Source organism: Stomoxys calcitrans, chromosome 2, assembly GCF_963082655.1.
Source record: "Stomoxys calcitrans chromosome 2, idStoCalc2.1, whole genome shotgun sequence".
NCBI lineage: Eukaryota > Metazoa > Arthropoda > Insecta > Diptera > Muscidae > Stomoxys > Stomoxys calcitrans.
The window spans coordinates 78,529,043-78,538,181 of NC_081553.1; the positions used below are offsets into that span (position 1 = coordinate 78,529,043).

General features: G+C 40.1%; 1 long non-coding RNA gene across 1 annotated transcript; it reads left to right on the forward strand.

Moving 5' to 3' along the window:
- Positions 1–2,888: 2,888 nt before the first annotated feature.
- LOC131995292 (uncharacterized) lies at positions 2,889–4,878 on the forward strand. The gene is made up of 2 exons (XR_009397354.1): positions 2,889–3,798; positions 3,911–4,878. It is a non-coding gene; the product is annotated as an uncharacterized LOC131995292 (long non-coding RNA).
- The last annotated feature ends 4,261 nt before the right edge of the window (positions 4,879–9,139 follow it).

Consider the following 9,139-nt stretch of genomic DNA (forward strand, 5'->3'; position numbering starts at 1 on the left):
GCTCCGCTGCGCCTTCTTTTATTCCATATGGAACAAAATAAACCTTTAAATATTTATTTTCGACAATTACGAAAATACAATATGAATATCGCTTGAATTACAGTATAGCAATGTAAATGCCTTTACCTGAATCCCATATGTTCTTGATTAGTCTAAGACGTCGCTCGGAGGGTTTAGGGTCATTAAGTTTGGATATTAGATGTACTCCATTCTCTAAAGACTTTATTTGAGCCTGATATACTCATGGGGTTTTGGGAAAGGGAAGGCCCCCAGGGTGGTGGTTGTTGGGTTTAGGGGTGGTTCGGAGACCACAGAAACGTGGTCTCCGAAATGGATATGAATTTGCTGCTCTACTCTCCTTCCAAATACCTTTCATTTGAGCCCCAAATTGACATGGTCGGAAAATATATTCGATTGGGGGTGGTCCCCAAACACTTTGGCCTAAAAATATATCAGCTTCGTATTCTACTCTCAAATACAATCTTATTTAAACCCCATTTTTCCATTGGCCCCAATATTGGATATCAGATTCGAAAACGAATTCTCAAAAACATTTCAATAAAACCCTTTATCGCAAATATGTCCGGTTTGGGGTATTGGCCCTAAAAACAATCAATAGCAAGCTCCATTCTCTTTAAGACCCAAATTGTATTGGTGAGCAAATACGTCTTGTTAAGGGGTTATTATGGGGGTGGGACGTCTCGTAGACAGTTGGTCTAAATGTTATATCAGATTCGTGTTCTACTCTCAAATACCTTTCATTTGAGCCCCATACTTCCAAAGTCGGCAAATATGTCCGGTTTGTGGTGTTTTGTGGGATGGGGCAGCTACTCAGTGATTTTTCTCTAAAAATATACATCAGTTTCGTGTTCTACTCTAAAATACTTCTTATTTGAGCCCCATATTGCAATGGTCAGCAAATACGTCCTATTTGGGTGGTCCCATAGAAACTTTTGCCGAGTATTGATATCAGATTCGTGCTTTACTCCCAAGCACCTTTCATTTGGGCCCCAAATTGCTATGGTTGTAAATATGCTCTCTTTGGAGGGAATCTTTGGGGATCCCTATTTAATGACACAAAGACAAAATTAGATAATATGGAGAAATCGAATGTAGTATACCAGATAAAATGCAATGAAGATGGAACTACCAGATGCCAAAAATTATATTTCGGAACTACAAAAATAAAGTAAAAAAACTAGACTGGCAGGGCATCAACATAAATAAACATAAACAATGAATTAAGGAGTAGAAACACATACCAAAAAAGGCATTAGCAGAACATTGTGCAACAGAACACCATGGGCCAGACATAAAGAGAGTAAGAATAAAAGATAACGAGATAAATTACAACAAGAGACTAACACTAGAAACGCTGCACATCATCAACACGACAACAACAAAATGCATGAAATACAAAGCAGACACAGAGGGATGCGTGAGCAACTATAGACTGTTGGTTCAACGAGTTAAAAAAGTCCAATAAGAAAAACTACAAAACAGTAGCAAAGCAGACAACGACTGTTTCGTTTCTCAAGTTAAATAAAAAATAGAAACAGTGATGTCAATAGTTTAAACAAGTAAAAGCGTGCTAAGTTCGGCCGGGCCGAATCTTATATACCCTCCACCATGGATCGCATTTGTCGAGTTCTTTTCCCGGCATCTCTTCTTAGGCAAAAAAGGATTTAAGAAAAGAGTTGCTCTGCTATTAAAACGATATCAAGATATGGTCCGGTTCGGACCACAATTAAATTATATGTTGGAGACCTGTGTAAAATTTCAGCCAATTCGTATAAGAATTGCGCCCATTGGGGCTCTCGACATAAAATAGAGAGAACGATTTATATGGGATCTGTATCGGGCTATAGACCGATTCAGACCATAATAAACACGTTTGCTGATGGTCATGAGAGGATCCGTCGCACAAAATTTCAGGCATATCGGATAATAATTGCGATCTCTAGGGGTCAAGAAGTCAAGATCCCAGATCGGTTTATATGGCAGCTATATCAGGTTATGAACCGATTTGAGCCTTATTTGACACAGTTGTTGAAAGTAAAAATAAAATACGTCCTGCACAATTTCAGCCAAATCGGATAGGAATTGCGCCCTCTAGAAGCTCAAGAAGTCAAATCCCCAGATCTGTTTATATGACAGCTATATCAGGTTATGGACCGATTTCAACCATACTTGGCACAGTTGTTGGATATCATAACAAAATACGTCGTGCAAAAATTCATTCAAATCGGATAAGAATTGTGTCCTCTAGAGGCTCAAGAAGTCAAGACCCAAGCTCGGTTTATATGGCAGCTATATCAGGTTATGGACCGATTTGAATCATACTTGGCACAGTTGTTGGGTATCATAACAAAACACGTCGTGCCAAATTTCATTTCAATCGGATAAGAATTGCGCACTCTACAGGCTCAAGAAATCAAGACCCAAGATCGGTTTATATGGCAGGTATATCAGCATATTGACCGATTTCAACCATACTTAACACAGTTGTTGGATATAATAACGAAACACGTTGTGCAAAATTTCATTCCAATTGGATAAGAATTCGCACGCTAGAGGCTCAAGAAGTCAAGACCCAAGATCGGTTTATATAGCAGCTATATCAGGTTATGAACCGATTTAAACTATACTCGGCACAGTTGTTGGATATCATAACAAAACACGTCGTGCAAAATTTCATTCCAATTGGATAAGAATTGCGCACTCTAGAGGCTCAAGAAGTCAAGACCCAAGATCGGTTTATATGGCAGCTATATCAAAACATGGACCGATATGGCCCATTTACAATACCAACCGACCTACCTACACTAATAAGAAGTATTTGTGCAAAATTTCAAGCGGCTAGCTTTACTCCTTCGGAAGTTGTTAATGGTGGTGTTTCAAGGTTGGGATTTATCTGACGATAAAACCCCGTTTGTGGTGCCATGAATTGCCTTGCCGGTATGCTGGCGTTTAGCGCGGCTAGGGCTCGCCGGATGGGGGTGGTTCTTGCAACCATGACATCTATCACACCATAAACCAAAAAAATCATACCGGTCTTTGCGTAAGAAAGAAAGAAAAAGGTAGGCCAAAATAAGTCCATGAAAAAAAAGGAACAGGAGACAATGTCGAAAAAAAACAAACACGTTCACTCACGAAATTAATGGACAAATAACCTACACTGCACCGGACGATACGTGGCTTGGCGGCTGGTATGCCAAGCACTTGGCCCTCCCACAGAAGCCACGATCGGGCTTCACCATGATACCTACACCATGCCCTAGGTATCCCAACATCGGTACCCCTACTTACCTCTTACATGCTCCCTACCACCTTCCTAAAATCGGCCTAAGCCAAACACATTTCTAATTCCGTATTCCAAACGTTATAAAACTGCCCTCTTTATTGTCACAAGTACAAAGAAATCTTAAATAGAATTCCAACAATGACATCCACCGTTCGCCTTCGATCCGATCATTTCTATCCGCTGAAGTAAGGTTCCCGGTTTGCTTCGGCCGGGCTGCCGCTGATGTCCGTCCGCGTATAAACGTCGGTAGTTGGTTCTGTCCGTCCGTGTTGTCTATATGAATATATTCCGCCTTTTCTGTTTTCTTTCAATCAATTCCTTTTTCTCCTTTTAGGTTTGACAAGCTGATATCCCCACCTAACGGGCAAAAGCTCCCTGATCAACGCATTGAGGACCTACCCGGATTAGAGCTCTGATCCTAGCGCCTACGGTTCCTCTAAAACGGAACTCACTAAATTTAAGTTGGGACAGATAACCCTTCTTGTCTCCCCCAGGTAAAAAAAGAAAATTAATATATATATATATATATATCTAGATAGTATTGGGCACAAATATATTTATATATGTAAGTATTTACTGTAAAAAAAAAAAGGTCTGTCTTTATAGGTCGTCCGTTTTGGTCCGGAGTCCGGCATTTACCCTTGCAACCCGGGGAGGTTGCAAGCATCAGGAGCTCCCACGTTGATTGGAGTGGGGATGGTGACTGGGCGTGGCTGATGACCGACGATAGGTGTATTGTAATTATTCCTTATTTTGCTTATACTTCATATATTTTCCAGACTCTCTATTTAGGCTATAAATCCAATTCAGTTTGTAGGTTAAGCCTTTTTTTTATTTGTAGGTTAAGCTCTATTTAGTTTGTAAGTTAAACTCTATTTAGTTTGTAAGTTACACTCTATTTAGTTTGTAAGTAACACTCTATTTAGTTTGTAAGTTAAACTCTATTTAGTTTGCAAGTTACACTCTGTTTAGTTGGTAAGTTTTAATCTCATATAGTTTTTAGGTTGTAACTTCCTGATGCACGTAGTTTTTAGGATTAATTCGCATGTAGTTTTTCAAGATTAATTGACACGTAGCTTTTAAGATTATTCGGCATGTAGATTTTAGCCTTGTGTTTTTCTTTCTTATTTGTAGTTGATTAATTAATTTAGGTTGTAGCCAAAAATGCAAATTTTCTTGAACACAAATTCACGGCAAATAAAAAACTCTTTCGCTACCACTGGTGTTTTATTTTCTCTTTTCCTTTTTTTTTTTGTTCATAGCGTTTATATTAAGGTAAAAGTGGTTCACACTGCTTTGTGGCACCGGGCATTTCACTTAACCGCAGACACTTGCAGAAAAAACTTTCTTCTCCAATCTCTCGCAGACAAACTCTTTCCTCTCCATCCAGCCAGCTCCAATATCCAGATCCAAAAGAAAGGGAAAAGCCCAGGAAATCGGCCATTTTCCCTAAATTTCCTAATATGGCTTTTTCCTTTCGCTTTTTCCCTTATTTTTGATATTTGGCCCCAAGCGACCTGACATATATCAATTCCAATCTGTGGCCAGCTGTTTCGGCCGCGTTGCCAACCAAATGAACATCATGATATTCACAATAGTGTCAATATGGGGACCTACTAACGCCCTGACATCGCGCACACAACAAACCCAACCATCCTGCCGATATCACTATCAAAGGATGGGAGGGAAAAAGGGTGCGATTTCTCGCAGTGTAGAAAGGTTAAAAATCCGGCTGTTTACGAATGGGCAACCCTAAAATGTGATCCGAACTGGCATCCCTATCGACTAATCGCTCAATTAGTGGAATCCGCCGTTCAATTGGTGGAATTAATCGTCGCCCTAGCTCAACTCTTTTAAGAACTTTTATTCAACACAACTCAATTCCCGGGCCGGCCTCTCACTGGAGAAGGTGTCTAGGACACGTCAACGTATACCACATTACAAGCCTTTACCTTAAATAGCAGATTTTCACAACTAAAATTTGCACTTCCATACGTGTGTCCATCCCTTTATTTTATATCGCAGCGTGTGAACCCCCTAATACGAAATGACATACGCGCTCGTCACTAGGGCCGGGCCTATGGATATCAACTCGTGATGAATGAAATGGATAGCTAAAGGCCAAAGAAGAAGAAATTACTTCATTTTGTCAATGGGACGACCGCAGCAGCACCAATGGAAACAAATGGTAAGTATTATTTGTGAAAAAAAAAATAAATGAAAATAAACCAGTGACCCTGCTAGGGCAAAATAAAACGTGTTCTAATAAAAAACAGGTGCGGGCGTGTTGGAAAAAAAAAAATAAAAATTGCGTATAAAATCTATGAACGAAACCGGCGAGTGTGTGTGTGTGTGCGTGTGTGTGAATAAATAAAAGAAACTAAAAACCCATAAATACCTTAAAAAAAAAGATGGACAATTCAAAGAAAATGTTGGGGAAAGTTCACGGAATCTCAAAAAAAAAACATACAACCCCAAATCAAAAAAAACTTCAACCGGAATGTTTCAGAAAACTAATTTGCCCAACCCAACAAACCACCCATTAGCCACCAGTAGCTAAGGCCACTAAGCTATACGGGGTTAATTGTGAGGGCGAAAAATAATGCAAATTGCTAAAAAGGTGACAAATAAAATAAATTAACAAATAACTTAAGAGTGCAGTGCCGAGAAAAAAACAGCGTGGGTTCCAGAAAAAAGTTGGCGTCAGTCCAATACACCCACAAGAGTTCATGCATAAAACCAACATGCACCCACCAATACCGATGGCGCTAGTGCGTAAGTGTGTAATCGTGTAGTGCAATGGTGTCAAACGCAAGTGTGCGTAACCCACTCAAATAATGAATGGGGGGTGGGGGTACGCATAATAAACGCGCCAATTAGTTTAGTGGAGTGAAACAAAAGTAAAGTGCACGCCGAACAATAAGTGAAACGCCTGAATTAAAACACCAAGTGCAATGAAAATAATGTGATGAAGTGAAAAAGGAAGATGAAAAGAAAATAGACTTCGGACGGACAGAAAATTAATGACTAGAAAATTAATCGAACTTAGTGAGTGAAATACTTAAAATAAAAAAAATAAAAAAATTGGAGTGTGCAAAATAAAACAATTGGAAAATGAACTGTGTTAAAGCGAATAAAAAGAAAAACGAAGTAGGGGCCTGCTAGCTGTGAAACAAAAGACAAGGTTCGAACAAAATCCAAATTGGTTTGCGACTTTGTGAGTGCCGTAAAGAGTTCAATGAACTGAGAAGTGAAAGTGTAAGAGAAAGTTAGTGCGAAAAATCAAAAAGGATTTACAAAAAAAAATAAAATGCCGAAATTATAAGTGATCGTGAATATGCGATAAAAATTATAAATTGGCCTTTAGGAAAATTTTGAAAAATAAAACAAAAAACATGAGATTGAAGCAGAAATGCAATGCCAGAATCTATGTTAAATAAAGCATTTAGTGCGAAATGGACAAACTAGAAAAAAAGCAAAAACTTTCAAAATTTTAAACATATAAAACCATATCAGGTGAATGGTACTAAATGATAATTCCTCTTTTTCCACTTGCAGGTCCCAAGGAATACATCACAGGGATATGGACTACTACATCATCGAGGACTAAGGACAAAACCGGAGAGGATAAGACAGGACAGGATGGAAAGGCCAGGTAAGTATACATGAACTACCATAACTGATCCGCACTTACACCCCTTTACGATTCCAAACAGGTCTTCGCCCAGGGACTAATAGGAACCCCACACACAAGGAACAACCGAGTACCAGAGGAAACAGGTAAGTCCGTTTCTCCTCTTCTATTCCTTCCCAAACGCCTGTCGGCAGATAGAAAACTGCCCCTAGAATCGGGTATAACAAAAAGCTCCTGACCCATTTCGCAAAAAAAAAACAAAGAATCGGGGTTAGTTCTAGGTAAGGTCCAGGACTTGTGTGAGAATAAGACTGGAAGCACGCAGGCTGTAACGGACTCGGATTTGCTCTCAGACAACTTAGAAATTGAGAACTTAACAAAAAAAGAAGTAAAATGAACAAGTAAAAGCGTGCTAAGTTCGGCCGGGCCGAATCTTATATACCCTCCACCATGGATCGCCTTTGTCGAGTTGTTTTCCCGGCATCTCTTCTTAGGCAAAAAGGATATAAGAAAAGAGTTGCTCTGCTATTAAAACGATATCAGGATATGGTCCGGTTCGGACCACAATTAAATTATATGTTGGAGACCTGTGTATTTCAGCCAATTCGTATAAGAATTGCGCCCATTGGGGCTCACGAAGTAAAATAGAGAGAACGGTTTATATGGGATCTGTATCGGGCTATAGACCGATTCAGACCATAATAAACACGTTTGTTGATGGTCATGAGAGGATCCGTCGTACAAAATTTCAAAAATCAGGCATATCGGATAGGAATTGCGACCTCTCGGGGTCAAGAAGTCAAGATCCCAGATCGGTTTATATGGCAGCTATATCAGGTTATGGGCCGATTTGAACCATACTTGGCACACTTGTTGGATATCATAACAAAATACTACGTGCCAAAATGCATTCAAATTGGATAAGAATCGCGCCCTCTAGAGGCTCAAGAAGTCAAGACCCAAGATCGGTTTATATGGCAGCTATATCAAAACATGGACCGATATGGCCCATTTACAATACCAACCGACCTACACTAATAAGGGTCAAGGACCAAGGGCATGCGCCAAAGCGTACGTTTGCCTCTCTTGTGCCCACCCGGGTCAACTTCCTTGGCGGCTAACCCCTTCCCCAGACCGTTTACTTCCACCAAAAACATACGTGGTGCTCCTGACCACCAATCTGGAGATGTGCACCAGAGTCATCGTCACCGGTTACTGCGTTACCGGCTTATTCACCGCGGTGAATCTGCCCTGTGTCTTCCATCCACTGTGATTCCATCCGCTATAACCGTCCTCTGGCAGCTCATATCCCTCATTCGTCCTCCCCCCTTACTACGATGTGCATCCTAATGTCATAGTTTCGCTGGGGCACAGGGGGGTAGGCTCCGGAGGTCTATGACACGTCACAAGTTGGCCGCCCATTGACGTCCGCACACGTTGGAATCACAACCTGAGGGAGCTTCTGCGGTACTTTGGTCACGAAAACTCTGGCGTCCATCTCCAAGGTCCGGTGTAGAAGGTTCATCACTGACCTTTTGGTCGGCAAACAAAGTGGGGAAGCCGAAGTCGCCAACTGAGCCCGCTCGTGTGAAACACCGCGCTTTGCGCATGAGCCTAGGAAAATTAATTAGAAGAAATAAAAACAACAACTGAAGGAAAAAGCTAAAATAAGTGCTCAAACAAACCAAAAACTAAAACAAGTTCGCATAGTGAAGAAAAATCTGGCTCAAGCCAAAAAGAAAAGATATCGAAATTCGGATAGAATGGTTAAGACGCAAAAGAAGGAAAACAATGTAAAAAAAAAATGTTGCCAAGAGTGCTACGCCACTCTGGCTTAGGGACACTATGCTATCCCATCTTAAAATAATAGTATACCCAAAAGAAAATTCTCTATAACGACCTAATATCTATCCTAGCCTATAAAAACACAAACCGCCTACCATTTAAGGCAATTCAAACGAATAATAGAATCAATAATAATAGTAATAATAAAACAACGAAATTCATATGCCTTTCAAAGCAAAAAAAAAACAATTCAACTACCTAACCTAAAATCCAAAAGAAGAATGAACTTCATATACTTAACCCTAAAATCCAAAAAGAAATAGCAATTCATATACTTAAATCTAAAACTAACGCTAGCTAGAAACTACTCAGGGCCCAAATTACTGCCTCAAATCTTTGGCGTGAAAGACGCCCAA